The sequence below is a fragment of the Lacerta agilis genome, chromosome 13 (assembly GCF_009819535.1).
Source record: "Lacerta agilis isolate rLacAgi1 chromosome 13, rLacAgi1.pri, whole genome shotgun sequence".
Classification (NCBI taxonomy): domain Eukaryota; kingdom Metazoa; phylum Chordata; class Lepidosauria; order Squamata; family Lacertidae; genus Lacerta; species Lacerta agilis.
The window spans coordinates 36,839,830-36,858,808 of record NC_046324.1 but is presented as its reverse complement, the minus strand read 5'-3'; positions in this window follow the sequence as shown (position 1 = coordinate 36,858,808).

The window sequence follows — 18,979 nt, the reverse complement described above, 5'->3', positions numbered from 1 at the left end:
GTCTCACAACTTGATGTGGTGTGGTCATCTGGTGTTGCAAAGAATTGAAGACCTGTTAATATTTCTGCTGCAAGGGCCCTGCCTCCAACATCCTAGTGGCGTCCAATCAGCATGATAGGGGAGGCTTTTAGCCACTGAGAAGTCGTTTTCTCACACTTTGCATTGATTGGAGCCAATCGGAGTGAAAGGAGGTGAGTCGGCCACTGAGGATTGGCTCCTAGGGTCACTTTGGAGAAGGCATGCAAGATGAACACTGAGGTGGAATTGTTCTGCGTGGTCCAGAGCTCAGCATATAGGAACACTAGTGCAGCAAGGCATATTGTTTCAAGAGAATGGCGTGCAAGTTCTGTCGCATACAATGCAACTTCAAGCAAAACACAACTTGAATCACTCTGAAAGAAGATATTAGAGCATTCCAAATCAATCGCCCATGTACAAGCACAGAAAATAGTGGAATTAGCTGAAAGCATATCTGTCAGCCCTCCCTGCTGTTTCCCAATGCTATAATAAGGGAATTTCCCGCAAAAAAAGGAAAAGGTTGACAGCTATGGGCCTGAAAGGCAACACGTGGAGATCTGCAGTGATGCACTGCATCCTTAATTATTGTATAATTTATAATATTATTGTATGATCTTAGAAGGGACACAGCTGTGAGAGGGCACAATCCTGAAGGGACTCTGAATTTGGGAATTTGCCACTACATTACAGGCTACAATGTGGGAAGGGGGGGAAAGGGGGGGATTGTAATTTTGATCTCCTGAGGTTCACCATCAAACCTCTGGAAGAAATTGCTCTCTCTTTTAATGAATGCCTTGACACAACCTCTGTTGAGCTATATAACATTAGATCTCACACTGTTACATCTCTCAAGCGTTTGGCAGGGCTGTGAAATGCTTGCAGAAACAGAAACCTAAGATCCTGACACGCATTCCTTTTGTCATCCCATGAGCAACAGCTGCACCTTCATTCTGTTTTCAAAGGGTGTAAGGCGGACAGAGCTGGCATAACAAAATAAAATAAAAAGGCGTAATAGGAGCTGAGATCATGCATAAAGAACTCCGAGTTGTCATCTTTCGTCAGCCCTATTCTCCACAGGAGGTGAAATCAAGCTGTCAGACAGCCCAATTTCCTCCTGCAACCTTTGCCTCAGACAGGCAAAGGGGTGGAGAGAAGAAGTCACATCTTGTCACCTCTCTCTCTCCCTCAATTTTTTCCCCTCCTCCTTCACCCACTCTGATGCTCAGAATTGAGTTCTTGAAGGAGGGAACCTAGGAAGCTGCCTTATACCAAGCCAGGCCAAAGGTATTGTCCAGGCTGACTGACAGCAACTCTCCAGAGGTCTCCAGAGCAAGGGTGCACTTGGAGATGCCAGGGATCAAACCTGGGACCTTCTGTGAGAAGAGCAGATGCTATGGCCTTGCTCAAAACATAGGGAACGGCTTGATACAGAGTCAGATTATTGGTGCATCTAACTCTGTACTGTCTACACTAACTGTCACCATGATTCTCTAGCACTTCAGGGAATCTCTGCCCATCTTCCATGCCAGAGATCGAAGCTGGGACATTCTGCATAGAAAGTGTGTCCTCTACCACTGAGCCAGGACCCTCCTCTATAGGATGAGGTGCATTTGTATGATACACATGCTTGCAGCCAACCATTGGTCACAAATCATGCCCTAGCATCTTACAAAAACAGTGTATATGCAAGTAATCAGCAAGTGCACAGTGCCTTTCACTTCCCCTGGGTTACCCCAGCTATCCCTCCCACCAGTGGCGTAGCATGGTTTGCGGGTGCCCAGGGTGGGTGGGTAGGCATGCACATGCTGGGGGGGGACAGGGGGCAGTGGATGAACAGAGCCTACTGCGGCAGCCCAGCCCTTGCTGCCAGTGCCGCCAGAGCAACACCACTGCCACCGGAGCCAAGGGGAGCTGCGCTGTGCTGCCTGCCTGCCCACATGGGGGAAGCCCAGCTGGCTGATCACCCCAGCCTTGCAAAGTGGCTCGGGGCTGGCAGTGCGGCATGAGAAGTCCACAAAGCAAGGGCAAGGCTGGGATTGGAGGGTTCATGGCTGTTGTGTCCTTCTCACGCAGCCCTGTGCCGCTGTGTGAATGGGATCTGATCTGAATGATTTGCCCAGCTAATCATTCAGATCAGAGCCCAGCCTCGCAAAGCAACACAGGATTAGCAGGGTGGTGCGAGGAGCCAAATGCACAGCACCCCCTTTAAAAAATGTGCATGGGCCATCGCCCCAGCAACCACACTCAAACACACACACACACACACACAGCTATGCTCCTGCCTCACACTTCTGAGCCCAGAGGGTGATGGTTCAAGGCACCTTTGAGAACCAGTACCTGCCAACGAAATGCCTGTGGGAAACCCACAGGCAGGATCCAAGCACAATAACTCTCTCCCCTCCTGCAGTTTCCAGCAACTGGTTTTCAAAAGCATTACTGGAATTCATTCATTTCTTTTTTCCAAAATATAGTGCGCCCCCCCCCAAGGTCTGAGGGACAGTGAACCGGCCCCCTGCTGAAAAAGTTTGCTGGCCCCTGGTCCGAAATATCTGGAGGGGATTGGGTTGGCTGGAGTAAAGTAATTGAAAGATTGTTGCCGATCGCTGGAGAAATCTGACAGTGCCATCTTGTGGGAGTTAAGGGGCAGTCATACAAATTGCAAAAATACATCCCCAAACACAATTCGGCACAGTTTGTAAAAATGTTACATGGAAAAAAATACGAAAAAAAAATACGAAAAAGACATTGCACACACTTTTGTAAATCAAGAAAATCTTTAATTAAAAAAAAATTAAAGTGACCTCACCCATTTAATGTAGAAAAAGGTTTCTTTTCTTTTTTTTCTTTTTTTAGAAAAAGGTTTTATGGGCATGAGCCAACTTCTTCAGGCGCATAAACCAGAAAACTGAAGGTGCTGGCAGCAGATTTTTAGAAAAGGATTTCCATTCACTCCATATAATGAAATCAAGTGTCTTTCACTTTAGTAGCCATCTACCTTAGTGTTGCTTTGTTTTCTTTTATTATTTTAAAATTACATTTACACCCTTCCTTTACTCCAAGAACCTCTATGAGTTATGCCTGGTTCTCCCCCTCCCAGTTTTATTCTCACGGGAACCCTTTGAGGTAGACGAGGTTCAGAAAAGGGGAACTGAAAGGATACCAACATGAATGAAATATTATGCTGAGTGAAAACTTACGAAAAGGATTACAGTGGTGCCTCGCAAGACGAAAATAATTCATTCTGCGAGTGTCTTCGTATAGCGATTTTTTCGTCTTGCGAAGCACCAATGCAAAATAGCGGTTTCGCGGGGGGGGGGGGAATTCGTCTTGCGAGGCAAGCCCATTGACTTTTTCGTCTTGCGAGGCACCCTTCCGCTAGCGAATGCCTTTCGTCCAGCGAGTTTTTCGTCTAGCGAGGCATTCGTCTAGTGGGGCACCACTGTATTAGTTATATATATATAACTTATATATATTATATATATATATATATATATAGAGAGAGAGAGAGAGAGAGAGAGAGAGAGAGAGAGAGAGAGAGAGATACTATGCTGAGTGGTTACAGGTAGGTAGCTGTGTTGGTCTGTCATAGTCAAAACAAAATAAAATAAAAAAATCCTTCCAGTAGCACCTTAGAGACCAACTAAGTCTCTTCCCTAGGTCCTTAACTTGAGCTCAAAATAAACAGGGCTGTTTCCCAAGTTTTAAGAACACAGGAAGCTGCTTGTACTGAATCAAGCCATGGTCTATCTAGGTTAGTGTTGTCTGCGCTGACTGGCAGAAGCTCTTCAGGGTTTCAGGTAAGATTTTGCAGCGGGGGGGGGGTTAGTTCAAGTTATTCCAGAGTCTAGCCTGCCAAAGTTTCCACACACACACCCCAGCCCTAGTTTTAATCCCAGCAGATGGCACCACCTCTACAGAAGCCAGCTTGTTGTCTCTATAGAAAGGATGAAGTGAGGAGGGGAAATGAGGCTGTTCAGAGGAAGGAAATTATTTCGGAGCAAAAGCCTTCTTTATTATATTGCTCAATTGGGAAGGGGAGGGTGGGGCCATTTCTTTGGCCTGTGAAAGATGAAAAGAGTATTCCCTGCGTACACTAAACTTGTTGCAACTTTGTTTATTGCCTTCTCCGCCCCCACAAGAAATCATTACTGCCAAAAAAAAACCAAAACAAAGGGGAGAGGAACAGAGCTCAGCAGCTACATAAAGGCAGTTCCCTGGGAACACCAGACACAGAGGGTTTCCCCCCCCCCTTTATTCTTGAGAGAGAGAGGGAGATACTCTGCTTGCAGATTTATTAATTTTTTTCCTGTGCTGAAAAGACCTTTTTAAGCTAGCTCCATTTCGGTTGGTAGCAAGAGGGGGCGGGAACCAGAATTTAGGGTTGGAGGAAGAAATTTGATTCGCTTCACATTTGAAGCGTGATATGGAAACCAAAACACAGACAACCATCAAAGTTTGCACTCCTTCGAAATTTGCAATTCAGTTCTCCGGCCAAGCAATGTATACCCAGATTCGTATAGTAGGGGAAAGTGTACATAAAGATGCATAAACTAGTGGGAATAATGTACGGACATGCATTATTTTACAGGAAACTGCTTTGCAAGAATGTGTGTATTAAGGCAAACACACGCACAAAATGTGGATGTTGGGAGAAACTTGACACTAAAACGCTAATGAATTTTCGTGAAATTCCAACAAGGTGGTGTGGATATGTGCAGAACCGAATATAGGATTGGAAAAATGAGAAAATGAGAACAACCGAAACTGACAGATTATCTCTTTTTTAAAAATATTTTATTTTTCATTTTTTAAACAATATTCTTTTTTTAACAAAAAAAAATATTTTAATTAAAATTTTCCAACAAAATTTACCATTGTTGTTGTTCAGTCATACAGTCGTGTCCGACTCTTCGTGACCCCATGGACCAGAGCACGCCAGGCACCCCTATCCTCCACTGCCTCCCGCAGTTTGGCCAAACTCATGCCAGTCACTTCGAGAACACTGTCCAACCATCTCATCCTCTGTCGTCCCCTTCTCCTTGTGCCCTCCATCTTTCCCAACACCAGGGTCTTTTCCAGGGAGTCTTCTCTTCTCATGAGGTGGCCAAAGTATTGGAGCCTCAACTTCAGGATCTGCCCTTCCAGTGAGCACTCAGGGCTGATTTCTTTAAGGATGGATATGTTTGATCTTTTTGCAGTCCATGGGACTCTCAAGAGTCTCCTCCAGCACCATAATTCAAAAGCATCAATTCTATAATCAATACTAAATAAAAGAAAAAACACAGGTTCCATTTTACATTTCTATTCCTTTCCCCCCCCCCCCCTCGGCTTCCCCCAACTTCCATTTCTGGTTTATCACTTAACAATATTCTTATACATTCACATCATTTTCAGTTTCTACATATCTTGGATTACTTAGATCCCTCGGACTTCCCCCACCCCTGGTTTCCAATTCCCCCCCCCCTTTTTGCATCTAATTACATCCAATCCATATTATCTCCTTTTTTGCCTTAAGTCACATTATATTGTAAGTGTTACACCAATCCTGCTAACGTTTTTAAGGATACACGGTGGTCTTTAAGATATTCTATAAACTTTCCCTGCTCTTGATTGAATGTCTTGTCATCTTGCTGCCTGATCCTCACCGTCATCTTTGCCACTTCGACTTAGTCCATCATCTTGGTTATCCACTCTTCTTTAGTTGGGACTTTCTCTTCTAGGCTGAAATTGACAAGATTATCCCATTCCCTACCAGGAGTAATAGATATCCTTGAGCCTTGCACTTTGGTGCCCATCTGAGCAGGGAATTATATATAATAACTGTAGAGTTGGAAGGGACCTCGGGGGTCATCTAGTACAACCCCCAGCAATGCAGGAATCTCAACTAAGGCATCTGTCAGAAGTTAATAGCTTTTAGCTAATACTGTATATAAGATGTTTCCAAATATTATCAACTCTATATATGACCAGTGGGGATTCTATCTTGGGGAAACCTGGTGCATCTGGAAGAACACAACACACACACACACACACACACACACACACACACACACACACACCACAGAATAAATAACATATTTCTACAGTTTTAAGATCTCCAAGGCAAGAAGAAAGAACATCTGCATAGGTTGGTAGAAGCTGATGTGCTGTATTAAGGAAGCCCTGCTGAGCTTTCCAATTTCGTCTGTCAAAAGAGTGATTTGGGAAAAGCTAATTGACAGGGAGAGAAATGTAAGAGAGACAGAAGAACTCATAGAAAACAAATTCTAAAAACAGAGGAAGATTTGATATGGCGGCCATTTAAGTCTTGCCCTATCATAAAGCACCAAGGACAATTAAGGGACCAATTTTATTTCAGATATTATTTTATAAGAAAGAACTGTGCATATAATACCTAGATCAGGGGTCAGCAAACTTTTTCCGCAGGGGGTTGGTCCACTGTCCCCCAGACCTTGTGGGAGGCTGGACTATATGGGGGGGGGAATCTCCCCCACCCCACTGACTCTCCCCTCCCTTCTCCATAGCACCAGTGGCTGTTTACCTGTGCCTTGTGAGCGGCAGGGGCTGGCGGCAGCGGAGGGACGATGAGCAGCGCAAAAGGGCTGGCTCCGGAGAGGGGCTGCTTAAAATGCCGCTCAGCCAACCACGGCTCAACAAAGCCCAGCCCCTTTCCTTCTCTAGGCAGGGCGGGGAGAAGCCAGGAGGGTGGAGGGAGGAGGCAGTGTGTGAGGGAGGGGGGAATGGCGCAGCCCAAACGATCAGAATCCCCACACCAATCCATGTGGCGGTTCCTGGACCATTGGTGGGCTGGATCCAGAAGGCAATTGGACCAGATCTGGCCCCTGGGCCTTAGTTTGGCGACCCATGACCTAGATACACACACACATACAAGGAAAAAAGGCTGGCACATTTTCCCTTCCTCGAACTAAGGACTAGGGATAATTTTTGTTCAGTTTGTTTTTAAAGGTGAAAGGTGGTATAAAAATTTAATTAATTAGTAATAATAATAACAACTGTGTTGAAAAATCAAATGTGTCTTTTTAAAACCCCTCTGGCACTTTAAATGCATTTTGATATGAGCTGCTCATTCAAAACATTAAGAAAGCAAATCTGTGGGGCTTTGTGGGTTTTTCCCCCTCCCCAGATTGATTATTTGCAGCTCGTGTTCTCTGTACACAAGAGGAATTAAAAGCGAGGAAAAGAGAGAGAACAAGCGCATTTGAGAGACTTGGGTCAGGAAAACATAATGCAGGAATCATGCATATTCATTGCAACACTTAGCCATTACTAAAGAGTGTGTGAGTACTTGTAATTTTCAAAGCACTTGACAAACATTTAATTTATTAACCCTCCAGACAGGCTTTATGAAAGAAGTTAAGTATTTTGTTCTCCTTTTATGCAGGCAAAGCAGAGAGAGAGAGATGTGCAATGATGTGCAAAAAAAAAAGCAGCGGAAGGGTCAATGTCACCAACAATTGAAGTTCAAAAAAAGTTTCCAGCGCTAAAACCACAGAAGGCTGCTTACATTCCTGACACACTGGAAGCAGTCATTTCTCCTTTTACCCACATTGGCATCTTCTCCAAAACTGGATAGATTTTGTCAAATTTGGATAGACCAGATCATCAATGTGGCATCATGGGTAGGGCAGCCTTTCTCAGGCTTGGGCCCCCAGGTGTTGTTGGACTACAACTCCCATCATCCCTAGCTAGCAGAACTAGTGGTGAGGGGTGGTGGGAGTTGTAGTCCAACAACACCTGGGGACCCAAGATTGAGAAAGGCTAAGTTAGGGTATCAGACTGGAACCAGGGACAACCTGGGTTCAATTCCTCACTCAGCCATGAAGGTCACTGGGTGACCTTTGAACAGTCAGTGTCTCTCAGACTAACCTACCAGGGTTGCTCTGAAACAGAGAGGTGAAGAACTTAGGCCACAATCACACCATACATTTAAAGTGCTATGATACCACTTTAAAAGGTCATGTCTCTCCCCGTCCCAGAAATCTGGGAGCTTTAGTTTGTTAAGGGTGCTGCGAATTGTTAGGAGACCCCTATTGGGTTAAACCACAGAGCCTAGGGCTTGCCAATCAGAAGGTCGGCGGTTCGAATCCCCACAACGGGGTGAGCTCCCATTGCTCAGTCCCTGCTCCTGCCCACCTAGCAGTTCAAAAGCACGTTAAGTGCAAGTAGGTAAATAGGTACAGCTCCGGCGGGAAGGTAAACGGTGTTTCCGTGCGCTGCTCTGGTTCGCCAGAAGCGGCTTAGTTATGCTGGCCACATGACCTGGAAGCTGTACGCTGGCTCCCTCGGCCAATAAAGTGAGATGAGTGCCGCAACCCCAGAGTCGTCCGCGACTGGACCTAATGGTCAGGGGTCCCTTAACCTTTACCTTTATTCCTCTCCTAGAGCTACAGTTCCCAGAGCTCTCTGGGGAAAGTGACTGTTAAATCTCTCTGGGAATTGTAGCTATGGGAGAGGAATAGGTGTCTCCTAATAACTCTCAATACCCTTATAAAAAAAAAAAAACTACAGCTACCAGAATTCGTTGTAGAGGAGCCATGTTTATTTAAAATGGTGCTGTAGCACTTTAAATGCATGGTGTGAATATGGCCTAAGTACACCAGCTAGAACTTTTTGGAGGAAAGGTAAAGCAAGAGCATTTTGGCATTCAGGTCCTGCTTGCAGGCTTCCCATAGGCATCTGGTTGGCCACTGTGACAACAGGATGCTGGGCTAGATGGGCTCTGATCTGATCCAGCAGGGCTCTTCTTAGCACACAGGCAGTGGAGGCTGATCCATTAGGGTGAAGGGGGCACACCAAACCTCAGCTAGTCCCCACCTGCTTACCTTCCTCCATAGAACCAGTCCATGGGGTGGCCCTGCCTGTCTCCTTCCTCCTCCTTCATCTCAATGTTGCCCTTGTAAGAAGTCAGCAGAGAGGAGGATGGGGACAGAACTAGAATTAGTTAGCCTGGCCTCATATTGGCTCTGGCACCACCTACTGTTGAGCTCCCTGCCTTCTGCCCTACTGGGCCCACACCTCCTATACAGATCTCTGGACTGAGCCAATTTTCAGATGGTGGAGGTTGGTGGAGACTTGGGGAACGGGGAAAAGAAAGAGCTGTGCATGTGTGTGAAGCGGCCACTCCTAACATCAGTTGCTCCCAGCTGTTAAAGCGTTAAATAACTCATTGCATAAACGCTCTCAGAACTGTTCTTCTCACTCTAATAGGATGCAACAAGCGCTCTAATTAGAAAAGTCAATCATACCGCACAATATTAATTCCATATTCATAGCTTTCAGAATGAATATGAAAATGTTTTTAATTGTCCTGTTAGTGAGTTTTCTCACAAAATTACCTTCTTATTGGGGAAAATTAAATTTGATAATAAGCTGAGAGGGAATAGTCGACAGGGTGCTAAAGAAGTTTGGTAGAATGGGTGTGGTAGACTAAGTGGGAAAGGAGTTGCGTGTCTAATGGTGTGTGGTTTTCCCCGCCCTACTGCTAACGTCTTCTGATTTTGCTGGAATGCTGTCGGAGGCAGTAAGTTGGTCCTGAAAACCAGTTGCTGAGGATGCTGGGCCAGATGAGCCACTTCCAGCAGGATTCCTGTGATGGTTTTAGCAATATGCCTAAGGCTGTGAGCTTATCATGGCTTTAAAATAAAATGAGTAGAGCAAAAGGCTATATGGACTCTATATGGGCTCTTGGGTACCCCACAAGGGAAAAGGAGCAGGGTTTTTTTTTTCTTTCTTATAACAGATATCTTCTGGAGAAGTAAAGGCTAAGATAAGTGAGAGATTTCACTTTCTTGGGTTCCATGATCACTGCAGATGGTGACAGCAGTCACGAAATTAGAAGACGCCTGCTTCTTGGGAGAAAAGCAATGACAAACCTAGACAGCATCTTAAAAAGCAAAGACATCACCTTGCCGACAAAGGTCCGTATAGTTAAAGCTATGGTTTTCCCAGTAGTAATGTACGGAAGTGAGAGCTGGGCCATCAAGAAGGCTGATCGCCGAAGAATTGATGCTTTTGAATTATGGTGCTGGAGGAGACTCTTGAGAGTCCCATGGACTGCAAGAAGATCAAACCTATCCATTCTCAAAGAAATCAGCCCTGAGTGCTCACTAGAAGGACAGATCCTGAAGTTGAGGCTCTAGTACTTTGGCCACCTCATGAGAAGAGAAGACTCCCTAGAAAAGACCCTGATGTTGGGAAAGATGGAGGGCACAAGGAGAAGGGGACGACAGAGGATGAGACGGTTGGACAGTGTTCTCGAAGCTACTAACATGAGTTTGGCCAAACTACGAGAGGCAGTGAAGGATAGGCGTGCCTGGCGTACTCTGGTCCATGGGGTCACAAAGAGTCGGACACGACTGAACGACTGAACAACAACAAAAGGCTAAGAAGTAAACCCTACACAAGTCTGGAGAGGATAGTTGGATGGCACCCTGTGTGCTTCCTTTTGGCAACTCCTGCAGCCAAGCTGGTGCCAAACATATTCCTCTGCTTTCCTTTGAACCACATCAGTAAGGTAGAGATGGGGATCATGTCACCTGGGCAGCCCAGGATCTCCATACACACTACCCAGGCTTGCACCCCGGAGAGGTCAGTGCTGCTAATGCTGAGGTTTGGCTTCATCCCTGGGGACACACTCCATTGTCTTTCAAGACAGGCGGGTGCCAACAGTGGGGTCAGGTTAGATGACAGCTGAGTTTGCCATCCAATTCTATATTTCTAGGTCGTTGGGTTTTCCCTTCTTCCCATAGAACTTTTCTCTAACCTGTTAAAATTGCTCATTTGGTGGCCTGGCTTCCATTTCAGTATTACACCAATTTTGCTTTCATTGCTATGATACACCTTTATCAGTTTGACCTTTAATCATGGCCGATCTTTACCACTTGCAACGAGAAGTCATAATGATTTGTTAACTTCCTTGCCATGATTTGTCACTTGAATGGATAGCGACCTCCCTGCAAACTCCAAGAGGTCATTATTTCTACTGGTGGGGGGAAGAGAGTAATTGGAAAGATGTAACCTTTTGCAGTAATGATGGGCAATAATTACGACAGTATTGATTGCAGGTGAACAGAGGTTTGTTTAGCACCTTTAGATTCCTCAAGAAAATAAGATGGGGAGACAACACTGGTTGTCAAGGGGAAAGTCTGCTTAGCAAGAAAAAAAATTAGCCATTTAGATCATAAAAACGTACTATGAGTTTGACAAGAACAAATAATGTAATGCTGAGCAAAGACAATCTCCTGGCCTAATGCTTGGATGAGGCGGTAATTGGCCTTCAGCTGTCGCACAACTCCAAATTTTTGCAATGCAATTCTCAGCTCAAAAACCATTCCAAAATGTGTTCAAACGTGCATTTTTTTTTAATTCAAATGCATTTGCAGAATGCATATTTTAACTGAAATACGATTAAAAATGTGAAGTGAAGAAATGCATTCAGAATGTATGCATTTAAATCCAAGTGCAAATTTATATATGAGCACAGCAGCCCTTATTATTATTATTACTACTACTTTTTAGAAATGGGTAGATAGCTGTGATCAGAGAGAGTTGATTTTGTGCACGTTCAGATTTGTTTACTAGACATGCTGTTTACAATTGTTCCGTTGTGAACAATTGGAGTTATTACTCCAATTAAGATGCATCTTTTTGGTGGGCACTAGGCAGAGCAGAGACCTGATTGCTGCTGCTGTTGGTAACTGTAATTCAGTAATTTGTTGTTTTTATGTATTTGTGCATTTCTATCTGTTTGCCTTTCTAGAACCCGCCCTGTGGCTTGTGCAAAAGGGCAGCATAAAAATGGTCTCTATATAATGCAGATTTATACAAAAACAGGGTAGAACAGACATACGAATCATAGAATTGTAGAGTTGGAGCACGAGGGGTGATGTAAAACACAGAGAATTTGGTTCAGGGCCCCAAAGGAGTCTGCTAGAGCCAGAGAAGTGGAGTGATGTTCAACCAAGGAGAGAAAGAAGCAAGTGGATTTTTAAAAGCAAAGATCCTTTATTTGGCTGCAAAGGTGACAAAAGTCTTCTTTGGCGGTCACTCGTAGCCGAGTAAGATTGTCTTCCATAAACACAGTCTTAACAGTGAGTCCATAAGCAGGGGCGTCGCTAGGGGGGGGCGATAGGGGCGGTACGCCCCGGGTGACAGGGGAGGGTGGGGGTGACAAGCGGCAGCCCCTCCCACCACTCCCACGCGCCGCCGCTTGCTCCGTCACCCCGGGAGCAACAGTGCACGGCCGAGCAAGCACCCTGTCCGTGCAGCGCTGCTCCCGGGGTGACCGGCGGTGCGTGGGGAGTGGCGGGAGGGGCCGCCACTTGTCACCCCCACACACTGCCGCTTGCCCCGTTGCCCCGGGAGCAGCAGCGCACGGTGTGTACAGTGCTGCTGCTCCCGGGGCAACGGAACGAATGGCGGCACGTGGGGGTGACAAGCGGCAGCCCCTCCTGCCACTCCCACACACCGCCGCTCCCTCCATCACCCCGGGAGCAGCAGTGCACGGCCCAACGACGGAGTGCGCCTGCGTGACATTTTGCGCAGGCGCACTCCGTCAGACTGCCGCTTCTGCGGCACCCTTTTGAGCCGCAGAGCGAAAAGGCAGCTTGTGGGGCTGTCATGCGCAATCGGTGGGGAGCCGCTAATAGCGCTCGGCAGCCGCACGAGCCACCTTTTTGCTCTGCAGCTTAAAAGGGGGATGCGGAAGCAGCAGCGGCCCGCCAATCGTGACGTCACAATGTGACATCACTATGCCCCACCCCTGGGGCGTTTTCTTTCGCCGCCCCAGGTAGCGCGGAGCCTTCCTCCGCCACTGTCCATAAGTGACTGTGGAGGCTAATTCTGGATCCACATGTCCTTCCACAGTGGGGACATTGGTTTCTGGGTGGGAGTTGATCACGGTGTCGATTTGCCAAGCGTGCCTTCCTCTTAGCATGTTTCTCCCTTGCGTCCTGAGTTCAAGTGTCTTCAAAGCCCATGACACCTTTGGTAAAGGCTGTTCTCCAATTGGAGCGCTCACAATTTCCCAATTGTTGGCATTTATACTACATTTTTAAAAATTTGCCTTGAGACAGTCTTTAAGCCTCTTTTGTTGACCACCAGAATTACGCTTTCAATTTTTAAGTTCGGAATAGAGTAGTTGCTTTGGAAAACGATAATCAGGCATCCGCACAACATGACCAGTCCAACGAAGTTGATGTTGAAGAATCTTTGCATGAGGAACTCCACCCAAGGTTAAGTCCAGAAATTTATACAGTCGCAATTGTGGGTGGTCTTATTTGTCACAGGTTTGTCAATTTACAAGGTAAGGAGGAGGTACATGGGAGCAGGGTGCAGAAGGGAGGTTTGGGTGCAAGATACAAGGTGAGGCGCAAATCCTATCTACATAAGTAAGGTAATACCTAGAAATCCAGGGGAAGATGGCAAATGATATGGTAATCCGGTTTTCCAGAATAACAACAGGGATGGGAGTTTTATCTAACAGCTGAATTCTTCTCCCCGCAGCGTCAAAGGAAATGGATCTGGTCGTCTGGAACTTTACAGAAGAATGAAGGGTTGTTGAGTGGAAGTGATTAGGTTGAGGCTAAAAACATTTGGGACCCAGGTGGCGCTGTGGGTTAAACCACAGAGTCTAGGGCTTGCCGATCAGAAGGTTGGCGGTTCGAATCCCTGCCACAGGGTGAGCTCCCGTTGCTCGGTCCCTGCTCCTGCCCACCTAGCAGTTCAAAAGTATGTCAAAGTGCAAGTAGATAAATAGAGACCGCTCCGGCGGGAAGGTAAACGGCGTTTCCGTGCGCTGCTCTGGTTCGCCAGAAGTGGCTTTGTCATGCTGGCCACATGACCCGGAAGCTGTCTGTGGACAAACGCCGGCTCCCTCGACCTATAGAGCGAGATGAGCACCGCAACCCCAGAGTCGGACACGACGGGACCTGATGGTCAGGGGCCCCTTTACCTTTTTAAAAAACATTTACCGGTATACTTTCATGGTTACAATAAAGTGATGCAATTTGAATACCTGGGTTCCAGTTCTTATTTTCCTGAAATAAGTTACAATCATTGAGAAGTTGAACAAACACTGATAAGGCACAAGGTTACAAAGGGGTCGATTCCATTGCAAAGATGTCAGGTGTAACAATTGCATAAGGGTCACCTTAGGGCAGGGGTCAGCAACCTAAGGCCCATGGGCAGGAAGTGGCCCATGGAGGTCATTTGACCAGCCCATGAGCCGCCCCCGAACCGAGCTGCCTGCTCGCGCGCTGCACTAACCAGTGTAGCATGTTGCAGGGACTGGCTTCCGCGGTGCTGGAAAATCGCAGGCGTGCACACTCAGATGCGCACGCAATCCAGCCCACGGAGGGATCTCCGCGGGACCAATCTGGCCCAGGCAAGATAAACCTTGCCGACCCCTGCCTTAGGGATTCACATTTACAAATAGTAAAGACACAATTACAAAATAATAATAATACTTAGATACAATTACAGGAAAATACTTGGATACAATTACAAGAAAATACTTAGATACAATTATAAGTATAGAGACAGGGTAAAATTCAGGAAACAGAGTAATGGGCAGTGCAAGGAAGAAAGAAAAATGCTTTATTTGACAGAAAGGAAAGAAGGGATTTGAAGAAGTGGAATAACGGAAGAAACGAATTAAAAGGAGAGCAGACTAAAAGGCAAAATTGAGGAAAAGGTTCACATATCTCTTAGGTCATCTTTATTTGGTCTTGGTTCTTAGCTTCTTTAGTTATTTTTCTACGTCAGGGTCATCTAGTCCAACCCTCTGCAATGCAGGAATGTGCAGCTGTCCCAAATAGGGATCAAACCTGCGACCTTGGTGTTATCACCACCACGTTCTAACCAACTGAGCTATTCAGCATTGTCTACTTTGACTGGCAGCAGCGTTCCAGGGTTTCAGGCAGGAGCTTTTTCTCCCACCCATGTCAAGAGTTAAAATGCTCTGTTGCAGTGCGGCAAGGCGCTATGAAGGAACAGGACAGCAATTAGCATGACTCCTTGGTTTTGTGTTTCTCAAGGGTCAGCTCCCAGCCAAGCCCAGTCCAAACCCCTGGTGGCAAGGGAAGGAGGGTTTCTGCCTATGGACCTTCATCCATCACTTTGCTGTGAGAAGTATTTAATGCTAAATTCTGCTTTTTCCATGCAGGAATCGAATCCAGAGTGCTTGCTTTTGTTTCGACAATGCCCTCCTGTCCTTGTGTCGAGGGGGTAGCGTTGGGATTTGGGCGTGACCAGCTGATCCTGCAGAAACGGATCCCCTGCTGTGTTTTGGTGTTTCCCCTGTAAAGTGTTTGGGAATTGCTGCAGAGATGACGCTGCCGCGGGAGGGGGATGAGAACAGGAGAGACACGCTGGGATTCCTTGTGAGATGTTTATGCGCACAGACTACAGCTCCCTCTGCAGGATTCTGCCGCTAGATGTGATTTGAGTAGGGATTTAGACGGCAAACGGCTAACGAGAAAATTTGAAACAACGCAAAAGAAACAGCAAGCAGGCACTGAACGCTCTTTGATAACACAAGTAGGACCTGAAACAAAACGGAGTGCTCCCGTTGAGGGTCCCCACCCTTTCCCAGTATACTCTATTGCAGGGTTTCTCAAAGTTGGGTCTCCAGCTGCTTTTGGACTACAATTCCCATCATTCCTGACCACTGGTCCTGCTAGCTAGGGATGATGGGAGGTGTAGTCCAAAAACACCTGGATGGAAAAGACCATAAGTTTCATAGGGAGAGTGGCCCCATTTTTCATATCCCCCCCCCGTATATAATTTGCAAACTGAAAGTAAACACTTCACTTGTCTAAAACAAGTTACTACTCCGTGAAACATAACCACCCCCCCCCCCAAAAAAATCTGTCTTTAAGGTGCCACTAGACTGACTGGCTTTTTTTAAAAAAAAAAAAATGCAAAGTATAAAACTATTATTATAATTTAAGCAGAAATGACAAGAGTGAAAATAAGGTTAAACTGCTGCCAGCCAGTGTAGACAATATCACACTAGATGGTGGTTTGACTCAGTATATTGCCATCTGATTGGATTTCACTTTGATTCTGACTTGATTTTAATTGATTGCTTGATTTTATGGTAATGTGTCATATATTTGATGTTAGCCGCTCTGAGTCTGGTTTGGGCTAGGGAGGGTGGGGTATAAATAATAATAAAATTAATAATCATAATCATAATCATAAAGCAGCTTCCCAGGTCCCAATGTCTTGGAATTTCCCCTTCCAACAATTGACAAAAAAGCTCCATATTTCAATAAATATGACAACTACCCCTGTAGATGACAACTGATTTACAGTATCTGATTTCCAATTCTTTCCTATGATTAGTCTGGCTGCAGCAATCACAGCTGCTGCAAGTTCCAAAACAGGGCTTTCAGACATCCCAGTAAAGCACATTGGGTGTTAAGATTACATTGCTACCAATAATTTCATTTATAATCTCCATCATTTATAATCTTCACCATTTCTTTGTGATTTTTGTTGCAGCAGACTAATCCTGGTGTCCTTCTGGGATTGGCATCTATAGATTGAGCAGCTCACATTTTCCAAACAGTGCTTCTTCATCACCATGGCATAATCAACTCTACCCAATAATACCAAGAACACTGTCATTAACTTGTCAAATAGCTTCTCACCTTCTTCATCCCACTAGAATATCCACATGCGGGACTCTGCATTGTCCCTGGATGTGGATAGGAAAAGAAGAGGAATGCCTAGCCTGATTTTAAGTGGACATGAAATAAGCTCTGCAAAGCTTGCTTGGCTAAAGTAATGCTCTTTCCCCCTGAGGGAATCTCCCAGCTGCTGTTAACTACTCAGTAATGAAAGGTTAATTGCATGATCTATATATTTAAAAAATCGTTATCAGTTCTTTGGGAAGACTGTGGTCATTACACAGATGAGGAAGTCATTGACTTTTACTCTTGCTTTCATGTTTAAATCCCTCCCCCACTTCAGAATGATTAATAGCTTGGAAGACTAAAAAAAAAGAAAAGAAAAGAACTTGTCATTTTGTGTTTTTAAAAGATATTTGTACACCTACTCTTTCCCAGACAAGAAGAAAAACAGTATGGAAATCTCAGCATAATCTGCACCAGGCATGGGGAACCTGTGGCTCTCCAGATGTTGATGGATTAAAACTGCCAGCATTCCAACCACTGCCTGATGGGAAATAGAGCCCAAACAACAGCAGGAAGGTCCCAAATAGAGATAAGAGTATATAAATTTGATTCTGTTTGCATTTGAACCTGAATCAATCAAATTTGCGCTTTCCAAAACAATATGAGAACAAAAACACAGGGTGGCATCCTTCGTAATTAGCACATATCCAAATTTTGCTATAGTTTGCCAACCAGCCAATGTTAACAAAGGGGGGGGGGAGAAGGGTGCCTAAAAATAACGATATTAGTGAAAACAGCATGCATTACTGTATGTCAGCAGAAATTGCTTGCAAAATGTGTGCATTAGTAAAAAAAATGCATACAAAAATGTGATGGGGGGAATGTACTAAAATACTGAAGTTTCATGACGATTTAAATTTAAAAAATTACAAATGTACTGAAGAATTGCAGAGAACTTCATTTAAGATTGGGTCCAGAGAGAAAGGCCAAGTGACTAGGCAGTGGGGACAGAGGTGAGAAGGAAGGTATCTAGCCCATAGGCCTCTCAAAGTCTGAATCCCAAACTGCCCAATAAATAAATATATAGGTATACCATATTTTTCGCTCCATAGGGCACACCGAACCATAGGGCGCACCTCGTTTTTAGAGGAGGAAACAAGAAAAAAAATTTTTCTGGTTTTCCTCCTCTAAAAGCCGTTTTTTTGAGGATCAGATAAAAGTTTTGCAGCTTTTTTTGCAAAGGGAAAAACCCTGGTTTTTTGAGGATTAGCTAAAAATTTTGCAGTTTTTTTGCAAAGGGGAAAAAGCAAAGCTCCTTTTGCAAAGGGGGGAAAGCAAAGAGGAAAAGCTCTGTTTTATGGGGTTCAACTCACATTTCTGCAGCTTCTAAAGGAAAGAGGGCCTTTTCTACAGTTTCCAGACAGATAATCTAATCAGCCAGTCACATGTAGCTGGGGAAACAAACAACCTCCCTCTGCAGCACATTCAACAAAGGAGGGCGGGGCTGAAAGGGAGCTGGGACTCTCTCCCGATCTCTTGCTGATCAGCTGCTGGGTGGAGTCCTTTCAACACCCCCTTTTCTCTTTGTAAAATAAAAAGCATGATCCTCTTTTGGCCCCTGGGCAATTCAGCTCCAGGGACCACCATTCGCTCCATAAGATGCAGAGATATTTCCCCTTACTTTTTAGGAGGAAAAAAGTGTGTCATATGGAGCAAAAAATACGGTATATAACAGGTTTATTCAGCTATGTCCAAAGCAAGAGGAAGAAGAAGTAAGTAGTAGGTCCTTTGTGCTGAGATGGAAAAATGCTGTTGGGTGACAAGGAGACTGCAGAACTGCTCAACACCTACTTTGCCTGTGTCTTCACCCAAAAGGAAAGCAGTGTCCAACCGGGTGATAACAGAATGATGCAAGGAGGGAGCTGCAGCCCAAGATAGGAAAAGAGGTGGTAAGGGAACACCGATTCAAATCTCCAGGGTCTGATGAGCTGCACCCAAGGGTCCTAAAGGAGCTTGCAGGTGTAATCTCAGAGCCTGTCTATAATCTTTTGAGAATTCTTGGAGGCGAGGCGAGGTTCTTGTGGACTGGCCGTGGGCAAATCTTGTCATCAACTTCAAAAAGGGGGCGGGGGAGAGAAGACCCCAGGTAACTACAGACTGATGAGCTCGACATCAATATGAGGAAAGGTCCTAGAACAGATATGTAAACATTGGGCCTATGAGCATTTAGATAAGGGTGCTATGACCTAGCATGGGTTCATCAAAAGCAAGTCATGCCAGATGAACCTCATTTCTTTCTT